Source organism: Pristiophorus japonicus, chromosome 3 (assembly GCF_044704955.1).
Source record: "Pristiophorus japonicus isolate sPriJap1 chromosome 3, sPriJap1.hap1, whole genome shotgun sequence".
Lineage (NCBI taxonomy): Eukaryota > Metazoa > Chordata > Chondrichthyes > Pristiophoridae > Pristiophorus > Pristiophorus japonicus.
This window is the reverse complement of record NC_091979.1, coordinates 326,947,923-326,974,506: the sequence shown is the minus strand read 5'-3', so window position 1 is coordinate 326,974,506 and position 26,584 is coordinate 326,947,923. Positions and strand designations below refer to the sequence as shown.

The 26,584-nt window shown below is 43.3% G+C and overlaps 9 non-coding genes across 9 annotated transcripts; all 9 read right to left on the bottom strand.

Annotated features, from left to right (window-relative positions):
* Positions 1-2,368: 2,368 nt before the first annotated feature.
* trnav-cac (transfer RNA valine (anticodon CAC)) lies at positions 2,369-2,441 on the bottom strand. Its single transcript has one exon. It is a non-coding gene; the product is annotated as a tRNA-Val (tRNA).
* A 2,676-nt stretch (positions 2,442-5,117) lies between these two features.
* Positions 5,118-5,190, bottom strand: trnav-aac (transfer RNA valine (anticodon AAC)). Its single transcript has one exon. It is a non-coding gene; the product is annotated as a tRNA-Val (tRNA).
* A 2,675-nt stretch (positions 5,191-7,865) lies between these two features.
* trnav-cac (transfer RNA valine (anticodon CAC)) lies at positions 7,866-7,938 on the bottom strand. Its single transcript has one exon. It is a non-coding gene; the product is annotated as a tRNA-Val (tRNA).
* Positions 7,939-10,611: 2,673 nt separating this feature from the next.
* On the bottom strand, positions 10,612-10,684 carry trnav-cac (transfer RNA valine (anticodon CAC)). Its single transcript has one exon. It is a non-coding gene; the product is annotated as a tRNA-Val (tRNA).
* Positions 10,685-13,359: 2,675 nt separating this feature from the next.
* trnav-cac (transfer RNA valine (anticodon CAC)) lies at positions 13,360-13,432 on the bottom strand. Its single transcript has one exon. It is a non-coding gene; the product is annotated as a tRNA-Val (tRNA).
* A 3,136-nt stretch (positions 13,433-16,568) lies between these two features.
* On the bottom strand, positions 16,569-16,641 carry trnav-cac (transfer RNA valine (anticodon CAC)). Its single transcript has one exon. It is a non-coding gene; the product is annotated as a tRNA-Val (tRNA).
* A 2,675-nt stretch (positions 16,642-19,316) lies between these two features.
* On the bottom strand, positions 19,317-19,389 carry trnav-aac (transfer RNA valine (anticodon AAC)). The gene has a single exon. It is a non-coding gene; the product is annotated as a tRNA-Val (tRNA).
* Positions 19,390-22,060: 2,671 nt separating this feature from the next.
* On the bottom strand, positions 22,061-22,133 carry trnav-aac (transfer RNA valine (anticodon AAC)). The gene has a single exon. It is a non-coding gene; the product is annotated as a tRNA-Val (tRNA).
* A 2,673-nt stretch (positions 22,134-24,806) lies between these two features.
* On the bottom strand, positions 24,807-24,879 carry trnav-cac (transfer RNA valine (anticodon CAC)). Its single transcript has one exon. It is a non-coding gene; the product is annotated as a tRNA-Val (tRNA).
* Between the last annotated feature and the right edge of the window lie 1,705 nt (positions 24,880-26,584).

The window sequence follows — 26,584 nt, the reverse complement described above, 5'->3', positions numbered from 1 at the left end:
GACAGGGGCGTGAGACTTGTTGAGAGTTGGCATGGGCTCGACGGGCTGCAACCATTCCCTTATTCTTCGATTTTATAAGTTAGTGGCACATTTAATAGTGTGCATGTCAGCAGAATATTGAAAGGGACATGGATTCAGTCGGCACAACGAGAGGCATCTGATTCAGAAGATTCGGGTGCACGAAAATTCGGGTTTAATGACTTTAAAAGCATCATTTTTGTTTTGTGAAGATTCGGTCAGAGAAATGTTTGGGAAAATAATTTTTTGCTGAGAAGGGCTCAGCACTTCATCTTCTTTTTGGCTGTTAGGGCCACACTTCTTTTCGATGTTATTATTCCAGAATGCATATTTTCTTTGCTGTTTCACAATAAGCAGTCCCTTGCACTACAGTCTATCTCACTGTTTCGAACGTCTCATGTACATGTTACCAGCAATGAACATTTTGAAGCAGACTTCTAAAGCACAGTGTCCAAAATGGTTTATGGATTCAGAGGTAAAGTGCAGAGCACAGCTAAGTTATTCAATTAAGGACTCCACTTCAGTTAACATTTCTTTAGTTGTGCAAATGAAGATCATCAGTCAATAAATGATGTTTTCCCATGAAGGCAGGATAACATTTAATGATTATGCATTTTCTAAGTAAAAGCACATGCGATTCAGGGCGAAGTGGCAAATTGGATCCAAATTTGGCTCAGAGGCAGGAAGCAAAGGGTAATGTTTGATGGGTGTTTTTGTGACTGGAAGGATGTTTCCAGTGGGGTTCCACAGTTTTCAGTGCCAGATCCATTGCTTTTTATGGTATTTATCAATGAACTAAACTTGAATATAGGTGTTATAATTACGAAGTTTTCAGGTGTTATTAAAATAGGCAGTGTGATTGATAATGAAGAAGAAAGCTGGAGACTCCAGGAAGATATCAATCAACTGATAAGGGGGTAGAGCAGTGGCAAATTGAATTTAATCCAGAGATGTGAGAGATCGCGCATTTGTGGAGGGCGAACAAGGAAAGGGAATACACATCAACTGGTATGACATTGAGAAGTGTAGAGGAACAAAGGTAACTGGGATTGCTTGTCCACAGATCCCTGAATGTAGCTGACCAGTTGGAAAAGTTGATAAAGAAGTCATATGGAATGGTTGCATTTATTGGCAGAAGCAAGGAACAGAACAGCAAGTGGGTTATGCTAGAACTGTATAAAATTCTGGTTAGGCCACAGCTGGAGTACTGCGTGCAGTTCTGGTCACCGCATTGAAGGAAGAACGTGAATACGCTGGAGAGGGTACAGAGGAGATTTACGTAGATGTTGCCGGGAGTGGAGCAACTTTGCTATGAGGACAGATTGGATAGGATGGGTTTGTTTTCCTTGGAACAGAGGAGGCTGATGGGCGACCGCATTGAGGTGTATAAAAATAGGAGGGGCCTAGATATTGTTGATTAAAAGGGTCTATTTCACATAGTGGAGTGGTCAACAACCAGGCTGCATAACTTAAAAGTAATTAGTGTAAGCGTTAAAGGGGATTTGAAGTGAACATTCTGCATGCAGATGTTTGTGGGGGTCTCAAACTCACTGCCTGAAAGTGTGGTGCAGGCAGAAACCCTCACCACATTTAACCAGTTCTTAGATGTGCACATGAAATGCAATAAGGTGCAGGGGTACACACCTAAAACTGGGCATTTGTTGGCCGGTGCAGATACGATGGGCGTAAATGACTCCTTCCATGCTGTAAACCTCACTGATTATATAATTATCGGTTAGGATTACTTTCATGATGCAAAACGTGGCAATCAGATAATTAATGCTGTTTCCAGTGAAGAAGTGTTCGTGCAAGCTGGGGCTCGAACTCAGGAAGCTGAGATGAAGCATCTTATGAGGCTGCTGTTCGGAGCACGGGGAGCGTTGTCTGGAACGGTGGCATTTTGCAGCCCAGTGAAGGGCGGTAAACCGCTGTTTGATGCTGCATTCTCCGCTTTCCGCCGGCAGCGGCTGATTGGAGAGTGTGGGAGCGGAAGTTAGGGCTTGTCCCGCCCTCACTCACTCTGGAGCTGAGGAAGAGCGATTAGTCGATGGGTTTGTTTGTGGCTTTAATTTTCTGTTGTGAAGCGTGGTGGCGTGGCAGGATCCTTTAATAATCTCTCACAGCTGACCTGAATGCACGGAATGTGCAGCTTTGAGATATGGTTTCTCCAGCGTCAGGGCTGTAAACGGGAGGGAGTGAGAGACACTGTGTCGAATTTGAGTGTGAACAGAACTGTAGAGAGAAATCAGCAAATGGAACAGCATCGTGAGACACTGCACTCTGTTAACATTGAACCACTAATATGAATGATTTAATTTTATCTTATCATTAATTGAACACGTTTGCATAATGTTTCCGCCCGGTTTCGAACCGGGGACTTTTCGCGTGTGAGGCGAACGTGAAAACCACTACACTACAGAAACGCTGTGCCAGTAACATTCTTGGGAACATAACCAGAGCTTTAACCTCAACAGCTGGACTACACTTCTCGAGATTGTGTCACGAGAATAGAATAACGGTGCTATATTTAGCAAGGTTGTGAGTGTGGCAGGAATTGATCCCGTGTTTCTCTGCCTTTATACATAGGAACAGGAGTGGCCATTCCTCAGCAAGTGGTTAGAATCTGGAATACACTTCTCTAAAGGGCGGTGGCGTCAGACTCAATCTTATCTTTCAAAACGGAGTTGGATAAGTATCCGAATGAAAAAAATTGCACAGCTGTGGGTAAATGACAGGGGAGTGAGACTTGTTGAGAGTTGGCATGGGCTCGACGGGCTGCATCCATTCCCTTATTCTTTGATTCTATAAGTTAGTGGCACATTTAATAGTGTGCATGTCAGCAGAATATTGAAAGGGACATGGATTCAGTCGACACAACGAGAGGCATCTGATTCAGAAGATTCGGGTGCACGAAAATTCGGGATTAATGACTTTAAAAGCATCATTTTTCTTTTATGAAGATTCGGTCAGAGAAATGTTCGAAAAATAAATTTTTGCTGAAAAGGGCTCAGCACTTCATCTTCTTTTTGGCTGTTCGGGCCACACTTCTTTTCGATGGTATTCTTCCAGAATGTATATTTTCTTTGCTGTTTCACAATAACCAGTCCCTTGCACTACAGTCTATCTCACTGTTTCCAACGTCTCATGTACATGTTACCAGCAATGAACATTTTGAAGCAGACTTCTAAAGCACAGTGTCCAAAATGGTTTATGGATTCAGAGCTAAAGTGCAGAGCACAGATAAGTTATTCAATTAAGGACTCTCCTTCAGTTAACATTTCTTTAGTTGTGCAAATGAAGATCATCAGTCAATTAATGATGTTTTCCCATGAAGGCAGGATAACATTTAATGATTATGCATTTTCTAAGTAAAAGCCCATGTGATTCAGGGCGCAGTGGCAAATTGGATCCAAATTTGGCTCAAAGGCAGGAAGCAAAGAGTAATGTTTGATGGGTGTTTTTGTGACTGGAAGGATGTTTCCAGTGGGGTTCCACAGTTTTCAGTGCTGGATCCATTGCTTTTTATGGTATTTATCAATGATCGAAACTTGAATATAAGTGTTATGATTACGAAGTTTTCAGGTGTTATTAAAATAGGCAGTGTGGTTGATAATGAAGAAGAAAGCTGGAGACTCCAGGAAGATATCAATCAACTGATAAGGGGGTAGAGCAGTGGCAAATTGAATTTAAACCAGAAATGTGAGAGATCGCGCATTTGTGTGGAGGGCTAACAAGGAAAGGGAATACACATCAACTGGTATGACATTGAGAAGTGTAGAGGAACAAAGGTAACTGGGATTGCTTGTCCACAGATCCCTGAAGGTAGCTGGCCAGTTGGAAAAGTTGGTTAAGAAGTCATATGGAATGGTTGCATTTATTGGCAGAAGCAAGGAAGAGAACAGCAAGTGGGTTATGCTAGAACTGTATAAAATTCTGGTTAGGCCACAGCTGGAGTACTGCGTGCAGTTCTGGTCACCGCATTGAAGGAAGAACGTGAATACGCTGGAGAGGGTACAGAGGAGATTTACGTAGATGTTGCCGGGAGTGGAGCAACTTTGCTTTGAGGACAGATTGGATAGGATGGGTTTGTTTTCCTTGGAACAGAGGAGCCTGATGGGCGACCGCATTGAGGTGTATAAAAATAGGAGGGGCCTAGATATTGTTGATTAAAAGGGTCTATTTCACATAGTGGAGTGGTCAACAACCAGGCTGCATAATTTAAAAGTAATTAGTGTAAAGGTTAAAGGGGATTTGAAGTGAACATTCTGCATGCAGATGTTTGTGGGGGTCTCAAACTCACTGCCTGAAAGTGTGGTGCAGGCAGAAACCCTCACCACATTTAACCAGTTCTTAGATGTGCACATGAAATGCAATGAGGTGCAGGGGTACACATCTAAAACTGGGCATTTATTGGCCGGTGCAGATACGATGGGCGTAAATGACTCCTTCCATGCTGTAAACCTCTATGATTATATAATTATCGGTTAGGATTACTTTCATGATGCAAAACGTGGCAATCAGATAATTAATGCTGTTTCCAGTGAAGAAGTGTTCGTGCAAGCTGGGGCTCGAACTCAGGAAGCTGAGATGAAGCATCTTATGAGGCTGCTGTTCGGTGTACGGGGAGCGTTGTCTCGAACGGTGGCATTTTGCAGCCCAGTGAAGGGCGGTAAACCGCCGTTTGATGCTGCATTCTCCGCTTTCCGCCGGCAGCGGCTGATTGGAGAGTGTGGGAGCGGAAGTTAGGGCTTGTCCCGCCCTCACTCACTCTGGAGCTGAGGAAGAGCGATTAGTCGATGGGTTTGTTTGTGGCTTTAATTTTCTGTTGTGAAGCGTGGTGGCGTGGCAGGATCCTTTAATAATCTCTCACAGCTGACCTGAATGCACGGAATGTGCAGCTTTGAGATATGGTTACTCCAGCGTCAGGGCTGTAAACGGGAGGGAGTGAGAGACACTGTGTAGAATTTGAGTGTGAACAGAACTGTAGAGAGAAATCAGCAAATGGAACAGCATCGTGAGACACTGCACTCTGTTAACATTGAACCACTAATATGAATGATTTAATTTTATCTTATCATTAATTGAACACGTTTGCATAATTTTTCCGCCCGGTTTCGAACCGGGGACTTTTCGCGTGTTAGGCGAACGTGATAACCACTACACTACAGAAACACTGTGGCAGTAAACATTGTTGGGAACATAACCAGAGCTTTAACCTCAACAGCTGGACTACACTTCTGGAGCTTGTGTCACGAGAATAGAATAACGGTGCTATACTTCGCAAGGTTGTGAGTGTGGCAGGAATTGATCCCGTGTTTCTCTGACTTTATACATAGGAACAGGAGTGGCCATTCCTCAGCAAGTGGTTAGAATCTGGAATACACTTCTCTAAAGGGCGGTGGAGTCAGACTCAATCTTATCTTTCAAAACGGAGTTGGATAAGTATCCGAATGAAAAAAATTGCACAGCTGTGGGGAAATGACAGGGGAGTGAGACTTGTTGAGAGTTGGCATGGGCTCGACGGGCTGCATCCATTCCCTTATTCTTTGATTCTATAAGTTAGTGGCACATTTAATAGTGTGCATGTCAGCAGAATATTGAAAGAGACATGGATTCAGTCGGCACAACGAGAGGCATCTGATTCAGAAGATTCCGGTGCATGATAATTCGGGTTTAATGACTTTAAAAGCATCATTTTTCTTTTGTGAAGATTCGGTCAGAGAAATGTTTGAAAAAGAATTTTTTGCTGAAAAGGGCTCAGCACTTCATCTTCTTTTTGGCTGTTAGGGCCACACTTCTTTTCGATGGTATTCTTCCAGAATGTATATTTTCTTTGCTGTTTCACAATATCCAGTCCCTTGCACTGCAGTCTATCTCACTGTTTCCAACGTCTCATGTACATGTTACCAGCAATGAACATTTTGAAGCAGACTTCTAAAGCACAGTGTCCAAAATGGTTTATGGATTCAAGAGGTAAAGTGCAGAGCACAGATAAGGTATTAAATTAAGGATTCTCCTTCAGTTAACATTTCTTTAGTTGTGCAAATGAAGATCATCAGTCAATTAATGATGTTTTCCCATGAAGGCAGGATAACATTTAATGATTATGCATTTTCTAAGTAAAAGCCCATGTGATTCAGGGCGAAGTGGCAAATTGGATCCAAATTTGGCTCAGAGGCAGGAAGCAAAGGGTAATGTTTGATGGGTGTTTTTGTGACTGGAAGGATGTTTCCAGTGTGGTTCCACAGTTTTCAGTGCCAGATCCATTGCTTTTTATGGTATTTATCAATTATCTAAACTTGAATATAGGTGTTATGATTACGAAGTTTTCAGGTGTTATTAAAATAGGCAGTGTGGTTGATAATGAAGAAGAAAGCTGGAGACTCCAGGAAGATATCAATCAACTGATAAGGGGGTAGAGCAGTGGCAAATTGAATTTAAACCAGAGATGTGAGAGATCGCGCATTTGTGGAGGGCTAACAAGGAAAGGGAATACACATCAACTGGTATGACATTGAGAAGTGTAGAGGAACAAAGGTAACTGGGATTGCTTGTCCACAGATCCCTGAAGGTAGCTGACCAGTTGGAAAAGTTGATTAAGAAGTCATATGGAATGGTTGCATTTATTGGCAGAAGCAAGGAACAGAACAGCAAGTGGGTTATGCTAGAACTGTATAAAATTCTGGTTAGGCCACAGCTGGAGTACTGCGTGCAGTTCTGGTCACCGCATGAAGGAAGAACCTGAATACGCTGGAGAGGGTACAGAGGAGATTTACGTAGATGTTGCCGGGAGTGGAGCAACTTTGCTATGAGGACAGATTGGATAGGATGGGTTTGTTTTCCTTGGAACAGAGGAGGCTGATGGGCGACAGCATTGAGGTGTATAAAAATAGGAGGGGCCTAGATATTGTTGATTAAAAGGGTCTATTTCACAGAGTGGAGTGGTCAACAACCAGGCTGCATAATTTAAACGTAATCAGTGTAAGGGTTAAATGGGATTTGAAGTGAACATTCTGCATGCAGATGTTTGTGGGGGTCTCAAACTCACGGCCTGAAAGTGTGGTGCAGGCAGAAACCCTCACTACATTTAACAAGTTCTTAGATGTGCACATCAAATGCAATAAGGTGCAGGGGTGCACACCTAAAACTGGGCAATTGTAGGCCGGTGCAGATACGATGGGCTTAAATGACTCCTTCCATGCTGTAAACCTCTATGATAATATAATTATCGGTTACGATTACTTTCATGATGCAAAACGTGGCAATCAGATAATTAATGGTGTTTCCAGTGCAGAAGTGTTCGTGCAAGCTGGGGCTCGAAATCAGGAAGCTGAGATGAAGCATCTTATGAGGCTGCTGTTCGGTGTACCGGGAGCGTTGTCTCGAATGGTGGCATTTTGCAGCCCAGTGAAGGGCGGTAAACCGCTGTTTGATACTGCATTCTCCGCTTTCCGCCGGCAGCGGCTGATTGGAGAGTGTGGGAGCGGAAGTTAGGGCTTGTCCCGCCCTCACTCACTCTGGAGCTGGGAAAGAGCGATTATTCGATGGGTTTGTTTGTGGCTTTAATTTTCTGTTGTGAAGCGTGGTGGCGTGGCAGGATCCTTTAATAATCACTCACAGCTAACCTGAATGCACGGAATGTGCAGCTTTGAGATATGGTTTCTCCACCGTCAGGGCTGGAAACGGGAGGGAGTGAGAGACACTGTGTGGAATTTGAGTGTGAACAGAACTGCAGAGAGAAATCAGAAAGTGGACCAGCATCGTGAGACACTGCACTCTGTTAATATTGAACCACTAATATGAATGATTTAATTTTATCTAATCATTAATTGAACACGTTTGCATAATGTTTCCGCCCGGTTTCGAACCGGGGATCTTTCGCGAGTGAGGCGAACGTGATAACCACTACACTACGGAAACGCTGTGCCAGTAACATTGTTGGGAATACAACCAGAGCTTTAACCTCAACAGCTGGACTACGCTTCTGGAGCTTGTGTCACGAGAATAGAATGACGGTGCTATATTTAGCAAGGTTGTGAGTGAGGCAGGAATTGATCCCGTGTTTCTCTGCCTTTATACATAGGAACAGGAGTGGCCATTCCTCAGCAAGTGGTTAGAATCTGGAATACACTGCTCTAAAGGGCGGTGGAGTCAGACTCAATCTTATCTTTCAAAACGGAGTTGGATCAGTATCCGAATGAAAAAAAGTTGCACAGCTGTGAGTAAATGACAGGGCAGTGAGACTTGTTGAGAGATGGCATGGGCTCGACGGGCTGCAACCATTCCCTTATTCTTTGATTCTATAAGTTAGTGGCACATTTAATAGTGTGCATGTCAGCAGAATATTGAAAGGGACATGGATTCAGTCGGCACAACGAGAGGCATCTGATTCAGAAGATTCGGGTGCACGAAAATTCGGGTTTAATGACTTTAAAAGCATAATTTTTGTTTTGTGAAGATTCGGTCAGAGAAATGTTTGGGAAAAGAAGATTTTCCTGAGAAGGGCTCAGCACTTCATCTTCTTTTTGGCTGTTAGGGCCACACTTCTTTTCGATTTTATTTTTCCAGAATGCATATTTTCTTTGCTGTTTCACAATAAGCAGTCCCTTGCACTACAGTCTATCTCACTGTTTCCAACGTCTCATGTACATGTTACCAGCAATGAACATTTTGAAGCAGACTTCTAAAGCACAGTGTCCAAAATGGTTTATGGATTCAGAGGTAAAGTGCAGAGCACAGCTAAGTTATTCAATTAAGGACACTCCTTCAGTTAACATTTCTTTAGTTGTGCAAATGAAGATCATCAGTCAATAAATGATGTTTTCCCATGAAGGCAGGATAACATTTAATGATTATGCATTTTCTAAGTAAAAGCCCATGTGATTCAGGGCGAAGTGGCAAATTGGATCCAAATTTGGCTCAGAGGCAGGAAGCAAAGGGTAATGTTTGATGGGTGTTTTTGTGACTGGAAGGATGTTTCCAGTGGGGTTCCGCAGTTTTCAGTGCCAGATCCATTGCTTTTTATGGTATTTATCAATGATCTAAACTTGAATATAGGTGTTATGATGACGAAGTTTTCAGGTGTTATTAAAATAGGCAGTGGGTTGATAATGAAAAAGAAAGCTGGAGACTCCAGGATGATATCAATCAACTGATAAGGGGGTAGAGCAGTGGCAAATGGAATTTAATCCAGAGATGTGAGAGATCGCGCATTTGTGGAGGGCTAACAAGGAAAGGGAATACACATCAACTGGTATGACATTGAGAAGTGTAGAGGAACAAAGGTAACTGGGATTGCTTGTCCACAGATCCCTGAAGGTAGCTGGAAAGTTGGAAAAGTTGGTTAAGAAGTCATATGGAATGGTTGCATTTATTGGCAGAAGCAAGGAACAGAACAGCAAGTGGGTTATGCTAGAACTGTATAAAATTCTGGTTAGGCCACAGCTGGAGTACTGCGTGCAGTTCTAGTCACCGCATTGAAGGAAGGACGTGAATACGCTGGAGAGGGTACAGAGGAGATTTACGTAGATGTTGCCGGGAGTGGAGCAACTTTGCTATGAGGACAGATTGGATAGGATGGGTTTGTTTTCCTTGGAACAGAGGAGGCTGATGGGCGACAGCATTGAGGTGTATAAAAATAGGAGGGGCCTAGATATTGTTGATTAAAAGAGTCTATTTCACATAGTGGAGTGGTCAACAACCAGGCTGCATAATTTAAAAGTAATTAGTGTAAGGGTTAAAGGGGATTTGAAGTGAACATTCTGCATGCAGATGTTTGTGGGGGTTTCAAACTCACTGCCTGAAAGTGTGGTGCAGGCAGAAACCCTCACCACATTTAACAAGTTCTTAGATGTGCACAGGAAATGCAATAAGGTGCAGGGGGACACACCTAAAACTGGGCATTTGTTGGCCGGTGCAGATACGATGGGCTTAAATGACTCCTTCCATGCTGTAAACCTCTATGATTATATAATTATCGCTAAAGATTACTTTCATGATGCAAAACGTGGCAATCAGATAATTAATGGTGTTTCCAGTGAAGAAGTGTTCGTGCAAGCTGGGGTTCGAAGTCCAGAAGCTGAGATGAAGCATCTTATGAGGCTGCTGTTCGGTGTACGGGGAGCGTTGTCTCGAACGGAGGCATTTTGCAGCCCAGTGAAGGGCGGTAAACCGCTGTTTGATGCTGCATTCTCCGCTTTCCGCCGGCAGCGGCTGATTGGAGAGTGTGGGAGCGGAAGTTAGGGCTTGTCCCGCCCTCACTCACTCTGGAGCTGGGGAAGAGCGATTATTCGATGGGTTTGTTGTGGCTTTAATTTTCTGTTGTGAAGCGTGGTGGCGTGGCAGGATCCTTTAATAATCTCTCACAGCTGACCTGAATGCACGGAATGTGCAGCTTTGAGATATGGTTTCTCCAGCGTCAGGGCTGGAAACGGGAGGGAGTGAGAGACACTGTGTTAATTTGAGTGTGAAAAGAACTGCAGAGAGAAATCAGCAAATGGAACAGCATCGTGAGACACTGTACTCTGTTAATATTGAACCACTAATATGAATGATTTAATTTTATACAATCATTAATTGAACACGTTTGCATAATGTTTCCGCCCGGTTTCGAACCGGGGACCTTTCGCGTGTGAGGCAAACGTGATAACCACTACACTACGGAAACGTTGTGGCAGTAACATTGTTGGGAACATAACCAGAGCTTTAACCTCAACAGCTGGACTACACTTCTGGAGCTTGTTTCACGAGAATCGAATGACGGTGCTATATTTAGCAAGGTTGTGAGTGTGGCAGGCATTGATCACGTGTTTCTCTGCCTTTATACATCGGAACAGGAGTGGCCATTCCTCAGCAAGTGGTTAGAATCTGGAATACACTGCTCTAAAGGGCGGTGGAGTCAGACTCAATCTTATCTTTCAAAACGGAGTTGGATAAATGTCCGAATGAAAAAAATTGCACAGCTGTGGGTAAATGACAGGGGCGTGAGACTTGTTGAGAGTTGGCATGCGCTCGACGGGCTGCAACCATTCCCTTATTCTTTGATTTTATAAGTTAGTGGCACATTTAATAGTGTGCATGTCAGCAGAATATTGAAAGGGACATGGATTCAGTCGGCACAACGAGAGGCATCTGATTCAGAAGATTCGGGTGCACGAAAATTCGGGTTTAATGACTTTAAAAGCATCATTTTTGTTTTGTGAACATTCGGTCAGAGAAATGTTTGGGAAAATAATTTTTTGCTGAGAAGGGCTCAGCACTTCATCTTCTTTTTGGCTGTTAGGGCCACACTTCTTTTCGATGTTATTATTCCAGAATGCATATTTTCTTTGCTGTTTCACAATAAGCAGTCCCTTGCACTACAGTCTATCTCACTGTTTCGAACGTCTCATGTACATGTTACCAGCAATGAACATTTTGAAGCAGACTTCTAAAGCACAGTGTCCAAAATGGTTTATGGATTCAGAGGTAAAGTGCAGAGCACAGCTAAGTTATTCAATTAAGGACTCCACTTCAGTTAACATTTCTTTAGTTGTGCAAATGAAGATCATCAGTCAATAAATGATGTTTTCCCATGAAGGCAGGATAACATTTAATGATTATGCATTTTCTAAGTAAAAGCCCATGTGATTCAGGGCGAAGTGGCAAATTGGATCCAAATTTGGCTCAGAGGCAGGAAGCAAAGGGTAATGTTTGATGGGTGTTTTTGTGACTGGAAGGATGTTTCCACTGGGGTTCCACAGTTTTCAGTGCCAGATCCATTGCTTTTTATGGTATTTATCAATGAACTAAACTTGAATATAGGTGTTATAATTACGAAGTTTTCAGGTGTTATTAAAATAGGCAGTGTGATTGATAATGAAGAAGAAAGCTGGAGAATCCAGGAAGATATCAATCAACTGATAAGGGGGTAGAGCAGTGGCAAATGGAATTTAATCCAGAGATGTGAGAGATCGCGCATTTGTGGAGGGCGAACAAGGAAAGGGAATACACATCAACTGGTATGACATTGAGAAGTGTAGAGGAACAAAGGTAACTGGGATTGCTTGTCCACAGATCCCTGAAGGTAGCTGGTCAGTTGGAAAAGTTGGTTAAGAAGTCATATGGAATGGTTGCATTTATTGGCAGAAGCAAGGAACAGAACAGCAAGTGGGTTTTGCTAGAACTGTATAAAATTCTGGTTAGGCCACAGCTGGAGTACTGCGTACAGTTCTAGTCACCGCATTGAAGGAAGGACGTGAATACGCTGGAGAGGGTACAGAGGAGATTTACGTAGATGTTGCCGGGAGTGGAGCAACTTTGCTATGAGGACAGATTGGATAGGATGGGTTTGTTTTCCTTGGAACAGAGGAGGCTGATGGGCGACAGCATTAAGGTGTATATAAAAAGGAGGGGCCTAGATATTGTTGATTAAAAGGGTCTATTTCACATAGTGGAGTGGTCAACAACCAGGCTGCATAATTTAAAAGTAATTAGTGTAAGGGTTAAAGGGGATTTGAAGTGAACATTCTGCATGCAGATTTTTGTGGGGGTCTCAAACTCACTGCCTGAAAGTGTGGTGCAGGCAGAAACCCTCACCACATTTAACAAGTTCTGAGATGTGCACATGAAATGCAATAAGGTGCAGGGGGACACACCTAAAACTGGACATTTGTTGGCCGGTGCAGATACGATGGGCTTAAATGACTCCTTCCATGCTGTAAACCTCTATGATTATATAATTATCGGTTAGGATTACTTTCATGATGCAAAACGTGGCAATCAGATAATTAATGGTGTTTCCAGTGAAGAAGTGTTCGTGCAAGCTGGGGCTCGAACTCAGGAAGCTGAGATGAAGCATCTTATGAGGCTGCTGTTTGGTGTACGGAGAGCGTTGTCTCGAACGGTGGCATTTTGCAGCCCAGTGAAGGGCGGCAAACCGTTGTTTGATGCTGCATTCTCCGCTTTCCGCCGGCAGCGGCTGATTGGAGAGTGTGGGAGCGGAAGTTAGGGCTTGTCTCGCCCTCACTCACTCTGGAGCTGTGGAAGAGCGATTAGTCGATGGGTTTGTTTGTGGCTTTAATTTTCTGTTGTGAAGCGTGGTGGCGTGGCAGGATCCTTTAATAATCTCTCACAGCTGACCTGAATGCACGGAATGTGCAGCTTTGAGATATGGTTTCTCCAGCGTCAGGGCTGGAAACGGGAGGGAGTGAGAGACACTGTGTAGAATTTGAGTGTGAACAGAACTGTAGAGAGAAATCATCAAATGGAACAGCATCGTGAGACACTGCACTCTGTTAATATTGAACCACTAATATGAATGATTCAATTTTATCTAATCATAAATTGAACACGTTTGCATAATGTTTCCACCCGGTTTCGAACCGGGGACCTTTCGCGTGTGAGGCGAACGTGATAACCACTACACTACGGAAACGCTGCGGCAGTAACATTGTTGGGAACATAACCAGAGCTTTAACCTCAACAGCTGGACTACACTTCTGGAGCTTGTGTCACGAGAATAGAATAACGGTGCGATATTTCGCAAGTTTGTGAGTGTGGCAGTAATTGATCACGTGTTTCTCTGCCTTTATACATAGGAACAGGAGTGGCCATTCCTCAGCAAGTGGTTAGAATCTGGAATACACTGCTCTAAAGGGCGGTGGAGTCAGACTCAATCTTATCTTTTAAAACGGAGTTGGATAAGTATCCGAATGCAAAAAATTGCACAGCTGTGGGTAAATGACAGGGGAGTGAGACTTGTTGAGAGTTGGCATGGGCTCGACGGGCTGCAACCATTCCCTTATTCTTTGATTGTATGCGTTAGTGGCACATTTAATAATGTGCATGTCAGCAGAATATTGAAAGGGACATGGATTCAGTAGGCACAACGAGAGGCATCTGATTCAGAAGATTCGGGTGCACGAAAATTCGGGTTTAATGACTTTAAAAGCATCATTTTTGTTTTGTGAAGATTCGGTCAGAGAAATGTTTGGGAAAAGAATTTTTTGCTGAAAAGAACTCAGCACTTCATCTTCTTTTTGGCTGTTAGGGTCACACTTCTTTTCGATGGTACTCTTCCAGAATGTATATTTTCTTTGCTGTTTCACAATAAGCAGTCCCTTGCACTACAGTCTATCTCACTGTTTCCAACTTCCCATGTACATGTTACCAGCAATGAACATTTTGAAGCAGGCAGAAACCCTCACCACATTTAACAAGTTCTTAGACGTGCACATGAAATGCAATAAGGTGCAGGGGTACACACCTAAAACTTGGCATTTGTTGGCCGGTGCAGATACGATGGGCTTAAATGACTCCTTCCATGCTGTAAACCTCTATGATTATATAATTATCGGTTAGGATTACTTTCATAATGCAAAACGTGGCAATCAGATAATTAATGGTGTTTCCAGTGAAGAAGTGTTCGTGCAAGCTGGGGCTCGAACTCAGGAAGCTGAGATGAAGCATCTTATGAGGCTACTGTTCGGTGTACGGGGAGCGTTCTATCGAACGGTGGCATTTTGCAGCCCAGTGAAGGGCGGTAAACCGCTGTTTGATGCTGCATTCTCCGCTTTCCGCCGGCAGCGGCTGATTGGAGAGTGTGGGAGCGGAAGTTAGGGCTTGTCCCGCCCTCACTCACTCTGGAGCTGGGGAAGAGCGATTCGTCGATGGGTTTGTTTGTGGCTTCAATTTTCTGTTGTGAAGCGTGGTGGCGTGGCAGGATCCTTTAATAATCTCTCACAGCTGACCTGAATGCACGGAATGTGCAGCTTTGAGATATGGTTTCTCCAGCGTCAGGGCTGGAAACGGGAGGGAGTGAGAGACACTGTGTTGAATTTTAGTGTGGACAGAACTGTAGAGAGAAGTCAGCAAATGGAACAGCATCGTGAGACACTGCACTCTGTTAATATTGAACCACTAATATGAATGATTTAATTTTATCTAATCATTAATTGAACACGTTTGCATAATGTTACCGCCCGGTTTCCTTTCGCGTGTGAGGCGAACGTGATAACCACTACACTACGGAAACGCTGTGGCAGTAACATTGTTGGGAACATAACCAGAGCTTTAACCTCAACAGCTGGACTACACTTCTGGAGCTTGTGTCACGAGAACAGAATGACGGTGCTATATTTAGCAAGGTTGTGAGTGTGGCAGGAATTGATCCCGTGTTTCTCTGCCTTTATACATAGGAACAGAAGTGGCCATTCCTCAGCAAGTGGTTAGAATCTGGAATACACTGCTCTAAAGGGCGGTGGAGTCAGACTCAATCTTATCTTTTAAAACGGAGTTGGATAAGTATCCGAATGCAAAAAATTGCACAGCTGTGGGTAAATGACAGGGGAGTGAGACTTGTTGAGAGTTGGCATGGGCTCGACGGGCTGCAACCATTCCCTTATTCTTTGATTGTATAAGTTAGTGGCACATTTAATAGTGTGCATGTCAGCAGAATATGGAAAGGGACATGGATTCAGTAGGCACAACGAGAGGCATCTGATTCAGAAGATTCGGGTGCACTAAAATTCGGGTTTAATGACTTTAAAAGCATCATTTTTGTTTTGTGAAGATTCGGTCAGAGAAATGTTTGGGAAAATAATTTTTTGCTGAAAAGAACTCAGCACTTCATCTTCTTTTTGGCTGTTAGGGTCACACTTCTTTTCGATGGTATTCTTCCAGAATGTATATTTTCTTTGCTGTTTCACAATAATCAGTCCCTTGCACTATAGTCTATCTCACTGTTTCCAACTTCCCATGTACATGTTACCAGCAATGAACATTTTGAAGCAGGCAGAAACCCTCACCACATTTAACAAGTTCTTAGACGTGCACATGAAATGCAATAAGGTGCAGGGGTACACACCTAAAACTTGGCATTTGTTGGCCGGTGCAGATACGATGGGCTTAAATGACTCCTTCCATGCTGTAAACCTCTATGATTATATAATTATCGGTAAGGATTACTTTCATGATGCAAAACGTGGCAATCAGATAATTAATGGTGTTTCCAGTGAAGAAGTGTTCGTGCAAGCTGGGGCTCGAAGTCAGGAAGCTGAGATGAAGCATCTTATGAGGCTGCTGTTCGGTGTACGGGGGGCGTTGCCTCGAACGGTGGCATTTTGCAGCCCAGTGAAGGGCGGTAAACCGCTGTTTGATGCTGCATTCTCCGCTTTCCGCCGGCAGCGGTTGATTGGAGAGTGTGGGAGCGGAAGTTAGGGCTTGTCCCGCCCTCACTCACTCTGGAGCTGGGGAAGAGCGATTATTCGATGGGTTTGTTTGTGGCTTTAATTTTCTGTTGTGAAGCGTGGTGGCGTGGCAGGATACTTTAATAATATCTCACAGCTGACCTGAATGCACGGAATGTGCAGCTTTGAGATATGGTTTCTCCAGCGTCAGGGCTGGAAACGGGAGGGAGTGAGAGACACTGTGTAGAATTTGAGTGTGAACAGAACTGCAGAGAGAAATCAGCAAATGGAACAGCATCGTGAGACACTGTACTCTGTTAATATTGAACCACTAATATGAATGATTTAATTTTATACAATCATTAATTGAACACGTTTGCATAATGTTTCCGCCCGGTTTCGAACCGGGGACCTTTCGCGTGTGAGGCAAACGTGATAACCACTACACTACGGAAACGCTCTGGCAGTAATATTGTTGGGAACATAACCAGAGCTTTAACCTCAACAGCTGGACCACACTTCTGGAGCTTGTGTCACGAGAATAGAATGACGGTGCTATATTTAGCAAGGTTGTGAGTGTGGCAGGCATTGATCCCGTGTTTCTCTGCCTTTATACATAGGAACAGGAGTGGCCATTCCTCAGCAAGTGGTTAGAATCTGGAATACACTGCTCCAAAGGGCGGTGGAGTCAGACTCAATCTTATCTTTCAAAACGGAGTTGGATAAATATCCGAATGAAAAAAATTGCACAGCTGTGGGTAAATGACAGGGGAGTGAGACTTGTTGAGAGTTGGCATGGGCTCGACGGGCTGCAACCATTCCCTTATTCTTCGATTTTATAAGTTAGTGGCACATTTAATAGTGTGCATGTCAGCAGAATATTGAAAGGGACATGGATTCAGTCGGCACAACGAGAGGCATCTGATTCAGAAGATTCGGGTGCACGAAAATTCGGGTTTAATGACTTTAAAAGCATCATTTTTGTTTTGTGAAGATTCGGTCAGAGAAATGTTTGGGAAAATAATTTTTTGCTGAGAAGGGCTCAGCAATTCATCTTCTTTTTGGTTGTTAGGGATACACTTCTTTTCGATGTTATTATTCCAGAATGCATATTTTCTTTGCTGTTTCACAATAAGCAGTCCCTTGCACTACAGTCTATCTCACTGTTTCGAACGTCTCATGTACATGTTACCAGCAATGAACATTTTGAAGCAGACTTCTAAAGCACAGTGTCCAAAATGGTTTATGGATTCAGAGGTAAAGTGCAGAGCACAGCTAAGTTATTCAGTTAAGGACTCCACTTCAGTTAACATTTCTTTAGTTGTGCAAATGAAGATCATCAGTCAATAAATGATGTTTTCCCATGAAGGCAGGATAACATTTAATGATTATGCATTTTCTAAGTAAAAGCACATGCGATTCAGGGCGAAGTGGCAAATTGGATCCAAATTTGGCTCAGAGGCAGGAAGCAAAGGGTAATGTTTAATGGGTGTTTTTGTGACTGGAAGGATGTTTCCAGTGGGGTTCCACAGTTTTCAGTGCCAGATCCATTGCTTTTTATGGTATTTATCAATGAACTAAACTTGAATATAGGTGTTATAATTACGAAGTTTTCAGGTGTTATTAAAATAGGCAGTGTGATTGATAATGAAGAAGAAAGCTGGAGACTCCAGGAAGATATCAATCAACTGATAAGGGGGTAGAGCAGTGGCAAATTGAATTTAATCCAGAGATGTGAGAGATCGCGCATTTGTGGAGGGCGAACAAGGAAAGGGAATACACATCAACTGGTATGACATTGAGAAGTGTAGAGGAACAAAGGTAACTGGGATTGCTTGTCCACAGATCCCTGAATGTAGCTGACCAGTTGGAAAAGTTGATTAAGAAGTCATATGGAATGGTTGCATTTATTGGCAGAAGCAAGGAACAGAACAGCAAGTGGGTTATGCTAGAACTGTATAAAATTCTGGTTAGGCCACAGCTGGAGTACTGCGTGCAGTTCTGGTCACCGCATTGAAGGAAGAACGTGAATACGCTGGAGAGGGTACAGAGGAGATTTACGTAGATGTTGCCGGGAGTGGAGCAACTTTGCTATGAGAACAGATTGGATAGGATGGGTTTGTTTTCCTTGGAACAGAGGAGGCTGATGGGCGACCGCATTGAGGTGTATAAAAATAGGAGGGGCCTAGATATTGTTGATTAAAAGGGTCTATTTCACATAGTGGAGTGGTCAACAACCAGGCTGCATAATTTAAAAGTAATTAGTGTAAGCGTTAAAGGGGATTTGAAGTGAACATTCTGCATGCAGATGTTTGTGGGGGTCTCAAACTCACTGCCTGAAAGTGTGGTGCAGGCAGAAACCCTCACCACATTTAACCAGTTCTTAGATGTGCACATGAAATGCAATAAGGTGCAGGGGTACACACCTAAAACTGGGCATTTGTTGGCCGGTGCAGATACGATGGGCGTAAATGACTCCTTCCATGCTGTAAACCTCACTGATTATATAATTATCGGTTAGGATTACTTTCATGATGCAAAACGTGGCAATCAGATAATTAATGCTGTTTCCAGTGAAGAAGTGTTCGTGCAAGCTGGGGCTCCGACTCAGGAATCTGAGATGAAGCATCTTATGAGGCTGCTGTTCGGAGCACGGGGAGCGTTGTCTGGAACGGTGGCATTTTGCAGCCCAGTGAAGGGCGGTAAACCGCTGTTTGATGCTGCATTCTCCGCTTTCCGCCGGCAGCGGCTGATTGGAGCGTGTGGGAGCGGAAGTTAGGGCTTGTCCCGCCCTCACTCACTCTGGAGCTGAGGAAGAGCGATTAGTCGATGGGTTTGTTTGTGGCTTTAATTTTCTGTTGTGAAGCGTGGTGGCGTGGCAGGATCCTTTAATAATCTCTCACAGCTGACCTGAATGCACGGAATGTGCAGCTTTGAGATATGGTTTCTCCAGCGTCAGGGCTGTAAACGGGAGGGAGTGAGAGACACTGTGTCGAATTTGAGTGTGAACAGAACTGTCGAGAGAAATCAGCAAATGGAACAGCATCGTGAGACACTGCACTCTGTTAACATTGAACCACTAATATGAATGATTTAATTTTATCTTATCATTAATTGAACACGTTTGCATAATGTTTCCGCCCGGTTTCGAACCGGGGACTTTTCGCGTGTTAGGCGAACATGATAACCACTACACTACAGAAACGCTGTGCCAGCAACATTCTTGGGAACATAACCAGAGCTTTAACCTCAACAGCTGGACTACACTTCTCGAGATTGTGTCACGAGAATAGAATAACGGTGCTATATTTAGCAAGGTTGTGAGTGTGGCAGGAATTGATCCCGTGTTTCTCTGCCTTTATACATAGGAACAGGAGTGGCCATTCCTCAGCAAGTGGTTAGAATCTGGAATACACTTCTCTAAAGGGCGGTGGAGTCAGACTCAATCTTATCTTTCAAAACGGAGTTGGATAAGTATCCGAATGAAAAAAATTGCACAGCTGTGGGTAAATGACAGGGGAGTGAGACTTGTTGAGAGTTGGCATGGGCTCGACGGGCTGCATCCATTCCCTTATTCTTTGATTCTATAAGTTAGTGGCACATTTAATAGTGTGCATGTCAGCAGAATATTGAAAGGGACATGGATTCAGTCGACACAACGAGAGGCATCTGATTCAGAAGATTCGGGTGCACGAAAATTCGGGATTAATGACTTTAAAAGCATCATTTTTCTTTTATGAAGATTCGGTCAGAGAAATGTTTGAAAAATAAATTTTTGCTGAAAAGGGCTCAGCACTTCATCTTCTTTTTGGCTGTTCGGGCCACACTTCTTTTCGATGGTATTCTTCCAGAATGTATATTTTCTTTGCTGTTTCACAATAACCAGTCCCTTGCACTACAGTCTATCTCACTGTTTCCAACGTCTCATGTACATGTTACCAGCAATGAACATTTTGAAGCAGACTTCTAAAGCACAGTGTCCAAAATGGTTTATGGATTCAGAGCTAAAGTGCAGAGCACAGATAAGTTATTCAATTAAGGACTCTCCTTCAGTTAACATTTCTTTAGTTGTGCAAATGAAGATCATCAGTCAATTAATGATGTTTTCCCATGAAGGCAGGATAACATTTAATGATTATGCATTTTCTAAGTAAAAGCCCATGTGATTCAGGGCGCAGTGGCAAATTGGATCCAAATTTGGCTCACAGGCAGGAAGCAAAGGGTAATGTTTGATGGGTGTTTTTGTGACTGGAAGGATGTTTCCAGTGGGGTTCCACAGTTTTCAGTGCTAGATCCATTGCTTTTTATGGTATTTATCAATGATCTAAACTTGAATATAAGTGTTATGATTACGAAGTTTTCAGGTGTTATTAAAATAGGCAGTGTGGTTGATAATGAAGAAGAAAGCTGGAGACTCCAGGAAGATATCAATCAACTGATAAGGGGGTAGAGCAGTGGCAAATTGAATTTAAACCAGAAATGTGAGAGATCGCGCATTTGTGTGGAGGGCTAATAAGGAAAGGGAATACACATCAACTGGTATGACATTGAGAAGTGTAGAGGAACAAAGGTAACTGGGATTGCTTGTCCACAGATCCCTGAAGGTAGCTGGCCAGTTGGAAAAGTTGGTTAAGAAGTCATATGGAATGGTTGCATTTATTGGCAGAAGCAAGGAAGATAACAGCAAGTGGGTTATGCTAGAACTGTATAAAATTCTGGTTACTGCTGGAGTACTGCGTGCAGTTCTGGTCACCGCATTGAAGGAAGAACGTGAATACGCTGGAGAGGGTACAGAGGAGATTTACGTAGATGTTGCCGGGAGTGGAGCAACTTTGCTTTGAGGACAGATTGGATAGGATGGGTTTGTTTTCCTTGGAACAGAGGAGGCTGATGGGCGACCGCATTGAGGTGTATAAAAATAGGAGGGGCCTAGATATTGTTGATTAAAAGGGTCTATTTCACATAGTGGAGTGGTCAACAACCAGGCTGCATAATTTAAAAGTAATTAGTGTAAGGGTTAAAGGGGATTTGAAGTGAACATTCTGCATGCAGATGTTTGTGGGGGTCTCAAACTCACTGCCTGAAAGTGTGGTGCAGGCAGAAACCCTCACCACATTTAACCAGTTCTTAGATGTGCACATGAAATGCAATAAGGTGCAGGGGTACACATCTAAAACTGGGCATTTGTTGGCCGGTGCAGATACGATGGGCGTAAATGACTCCTTCCATGCTGTAAACCTCTATGATTATATAATTATCGGTTAGGATTACTTTCATGATGCAAAACGTGGCAATCAGATAATTAATGCTGTTTCCAGTGAAGAAGTGTACGTGCAAGCTGGGGCTCGAACTCAGGAAGCTGAGATGAAGCATCTTATGAGGCTGCTGTTCGGTGTACGGGGAGCGTTGTCTCGAACGGTGGCATTTTGCAGCCCAGTGAAGGGCGGTAAACCGCTGTTTGATGCTGCATTCTCCGCTTTCCGCCGGCAGCGGCTGATTGGAGAGTGTGGGAGCGGAAGTTAGGGCATGTCCCGCCCTCACTCACTCTGGAGCTGAGGAAGAGCGATTAGTCGATGGGTTTGTTTGTGGCTTTAATTTTCTGTTGTGAAGCGTGGTGGCGTGGCAGGATCCTTTAATAATCTCTCACAGCTGACCTGAATGCACGGAATGTGCAGCTTTGAGATATGGTTACTCCAGCGTCAGGGCTGTAAACGGGAGGGAGTGAGAGACACTGTGTAGAATTTGAGTGTGAACAGAACTGTAGGGAGAAATCAGCAAATGGAACAGCATCGTGAGACACTGCACTCTGTTAACATTGAACCACTAATATGAATGATTTAATTTTATCTTATCATTAATTGAACACGTTTGCATAATGTTTCCGCCCGGTTTCGAACCGGGGACTTTTCGCGTGTTAGGCGAACGTGATAACCACTACACTACAGAAACACTGTGGCAGTAAACATTGTTGGGAACATAACCAGAGCTTTAACCTCAACAGCTGGACTACACTTCTGGAGCTTGTGTCACGAGAATAGAATAACGGTGCTATACTTAGCAAGGTTGTGAGTGTGGCAGGAATTGATCCCGTGTTTCTCTGCCTTTATACATAGGAACAGGAGTGGCCATTCCTCAGCAAGTGGTTAGAATCTGGAATACACTTCTCTAAAGGGCGGTGGAGTCAGACTCAATCTTATCTTTCAAAACGGAGTTGGATAAGTATCCGAATGAAAAAAATTGCACAGCTGTGGGTAAATGACAGGGGAGTGAGACTTGTTGAGAGTTGGCATGGGCTCGACGGGCTGCATCCATTCTCTTATTCTTTGATTCTATAAGTTAGTGGCACATTTAATAGTGTGCATGTCAGCAGAATATTGAAAGAGACATGAATTCAGTCGGCACAACGAGAGGCATCTGATTCAGAAGATTCCGGTGCATGATAATTCGGGTTTAATGACTTTAAAAGCATCATTTTTCTTTTGTGAAGATTCGGTCAGAGAAATGTTTGAAAAAGAATTTTTTGCTGAAAAGGGCTCAGCACTTCATCTTCTTTTTGGCTGTTAGGGCCACACTTCTTTTCGATGGTATTCTTCCAGAATGTATATTTTCTTTGCTGTTTCACAATATCCAGTCCCTTGCACTGCAGTCTATCTCACTGTTTCCAACGTCTCATGTACATGTTACCAGCAATGAACATTTTGAAGCAGACTTCTAAAGCACAGTGTCCAAAATAGTTTATGGATTCAGAGGTAAAGTGCAGAGCACAGATAAGGTATTAAATTAAGGATTCTCCTTCAGTTAACATTTCTTTAGTTGTGCAAATGAAGATCATCAGTCAATTAATGATGTTTTCCCATGAAGGCAGGATAACATTTAATGATTATGCATTTTCTAAGTAAAAGCCCATGTGATTCAGGGCGAAGTGGCAAATTGGATCCAAATTTGGCTCACAGGCAGGAAGCAAAGGGTAATGTTTGATGGGTGTTTTTGTGACTGGAAGGATGTTTCCAGTCTGGTTCCACAGTTTTCAGTGCCAGATCAATTGCTTTTTATGGTATTTATCAATGATCTAAACTTGAATATAGGTGTTATGATTACGAAGTTTTCATGTGTTATTAAAATAGGCAGTGTGGTTGATAATGAAGAAGAAAGCTGGAGACTCCAGGAAGATATCAATCAACTGATAAGGGGGTAGAGCAGTGGCAAATTGAATTTAAACCAGAGATGTGAGAGATCGCGCATTTGTGGAGGGCTAACAAGGAAAGGGAATACACATCAACTGGTATGACATTGAGAAGTGTAGAGGAACAAAGGTAACTGGGATTGCTTGTCCACAGATCCCTGAAGGTAGCTGACCAGTTGGAAAAGTTGATTAAGAAGTCATATGGAATGGTTGCATTTATTGGCAGAAGCAAGGAACAGAACAGCAAGTGGGTTATGCTAGAACTGTATAAAATTCTGGCTAGGCCACAGCTGGAGTACTGCGTGCAGTTCTGGTCACCGCATGAAGGAAGAACCTGAATACGCTGGAGAGGGTACAGAGGAGATTTACGTAGATGTTGCCGGGAGTGGAGCAACTTTGCTATGAGGACAGATTGGATAGGATGGGTTTGTTTTCCTTGGAACAGAGGAGGCTGATGGGCGACAGCATTGAGGTGTATAAAAATAGGAGGGGCCTAGATATTGTTGATTAAAAGGGTCTATTTCACAGAGTGGAGTGGTCAACAACCAGGCTGCATAATTTAAACGTAATCAGTGTAAGGGTTAAATGGGATTTGAAGTGAACATTCTGCATGCAGATGTTTGTGGGGGTCTCAAACTCACGGCCTGAAAGTGTGGTGCAGGCAGAAACCCTCACCACATTTAACAAGTTCTTAGATGTGCACATCAAATGCAATAAGGTGCAGGGGTGCACACCTAAAACTGGGCAATTGTAGGCCGGTGCAGATACGATGGGCTTAAGTGACTCCTTCCATGCTGTAAACCTCTATGATAATATAATTATCGGTTACGATTACTTTCATGATGCAAAACGTGGCAATCAGATAATTAATGGTGTTTCCAGTGAAGAAGTGTTCGTGCAAGCTGGGGTTCGAAGTCCAGAAGCTGAGATGAAGCATCTTATGAGGCTGCTGTTCGGTGTACGGGGAGCGTTGTCTCGAACGGAGGCATTTTGCAGCCCAGTGAAGGGCGGTAAACCGCTGTTTGATGCTGCATTCTCCGCTTTCCGCCGGCAGCGGCTGATTGGAGAGTGTGGGAGCGGAAGTTAGGGCTTGTCCCGCCCTCACTCACTCTGGAGCTGGGGAAGAGCGATTATTCGATGGGTTTGTTGTGGCTTTAATTTTCTGTTGTGAAGCGTGGTGGCGTGGCAGGATCCTTTAATAATCTCTCACAGCTGACCTGAATGCACGGAATGTGCAGCTTTGAGATATTGTTTCTCCAGCGTCAGGGCTGGAAACGGGAGGGAGTGAGAGACACTGTGTAGAATTTGAGTGTGAAAAGAACTGCAGAGAGAAATCAGAAAATGGACCAGCATCGTGAGACACTGCACTCTGTTAATATTGAACCAATAATATGAATGATTTAATTTTATCTAATCATTAATTGAACACGTTTGCATAATGTTTCCGCCCAGTTTCGAAACGGGGACTTTTCGCGTGTGAGGCGAACGTGATAACCACTACACTACGGAAACGCTGTGCCAGTAACGTTGTTGGGAACATAACCAGATCTTTAACCTCAACAGCTGGACGACACTTCTGGAGCTTGTGTCACGAGAATAGAATGACGGTGCTATATTTCGCAATGTTGTGAGTGAGGCAGGAATTGATCCCGTGTTTCTCTGCCTTTATACATAGGAACAGGAGTGGCCATTCCTCAGCAAGTGGTTAGAATCTGGAATACACTGCTCTAAAGGGCGGTGGAGTCAGACTCAATCTTATCTTTCAAAACGGAGTTGGATAAGTTTCCTAATGAAAAAAATTGCACAGCTGTGGATAAATGACAGGGGAGTGAGACTTGTTGAGAGTTGGCATGGGCTCGACGGGCTGCAACCATTCCCTTATTCTTTGATTCTAGAAGTTAGTGGCACATTTAATAGTGTGCATGTCAGCAGAATATTGAAAGGCACATGGATTCAGTCGGCACAACGAGAGGCATCTGATCCAGAAGATTCGGGTGCACGACAATTCGGGTTTAATGACTTTAAAAGCATCATTTTTGTTTTGTGAAGATTCGGTCAGAGAAATGTTTGGGAAAATAATTTTTTGCTGAAAAGGGCTCAGCACTTCATCTTCTTTTTGGCTGTTAGGGCCACACTTCTTTTCGATGGTATTCTTCCAGAATGTATATTTTCTTTGCTGTTTCACAATAACTAGTCCCTTGCACTGCAGTCTATCTCACTGTTTCCAACGTCTCATGTAAATGTTACCAGCAATGAACATTTTGAAGCAGACTTCTAAAGCACAGTGTCCAAAATGGTTCATGGCTTCAGAGGTAAAGTGCAGAGCACAGATAAGTTATTCAATTAAGGACTCTCCTTCAGTTAACATTTCTTTAGTTGTGCAAATGAAGATCATCAGTCAATTAATGATGTTTTCCCATGAAGGCAGGATAACATTTAATGATTATGCATTTTCTAAGTAAAAGCCCATGTGATTCAGGGCGAAGTGGCATATTAGATCCAAATTTGGCTCAGCGGCAGGAAGCAAAGGGTCATGTTTGATGGGTGTTTTTGTGACTGGAAGGATGTTTCCAGTGGGGTTCCGCAGTTTTCAGTGCCAGATCCATTGCTTTTTATGGTATTTATCAATGATCTAAACTTGAATATAGGTGTTATTATTACGAAGCTTTCAGGTGTTATTAAAATAGGCAGTGTGGTTGATAATGAAGAAGAAAGCTGGAGACTCCAGGAAGATATCAATCAACTGATAAGGAGGTAGAGCAGTGGCAAATGGAATTTAATCCAGAGATGTGAGAGATCGCGCATTTGTGGAGGGCTAACAAGGAAAGGGAATACACATCAACTGGTATGACATTGAGAAGTGTAGAGGAACAAAGGTAACTGGGATTGCTTGTCCACAGATCCCTGAAGGTAGCTGGCCAGTTGGAAAAGTTGGTTAAGAAGTCATATGGAATGGTTGCATTTATTGGCAGAAGCAAGGAACAGAACAGCAAGTGGGTTATGCTAGAACTGTATAAAATTCTGGTTAGGCCACAGCTGGAGTACTGCGTGCAGCTCTAGTCACCGCATTGAAGAAAGGACGTGAATACGCTGGAGAGGGTACAGAGGAGATTTACGTACATGTTGCCGGGAGTGGAGCAACTTTGCTATGAGGACAGATTGGATAGGATAGGTTTGTTTTCCTTGGAACAGAGGAGGCTGATGGGCGACAGCATTG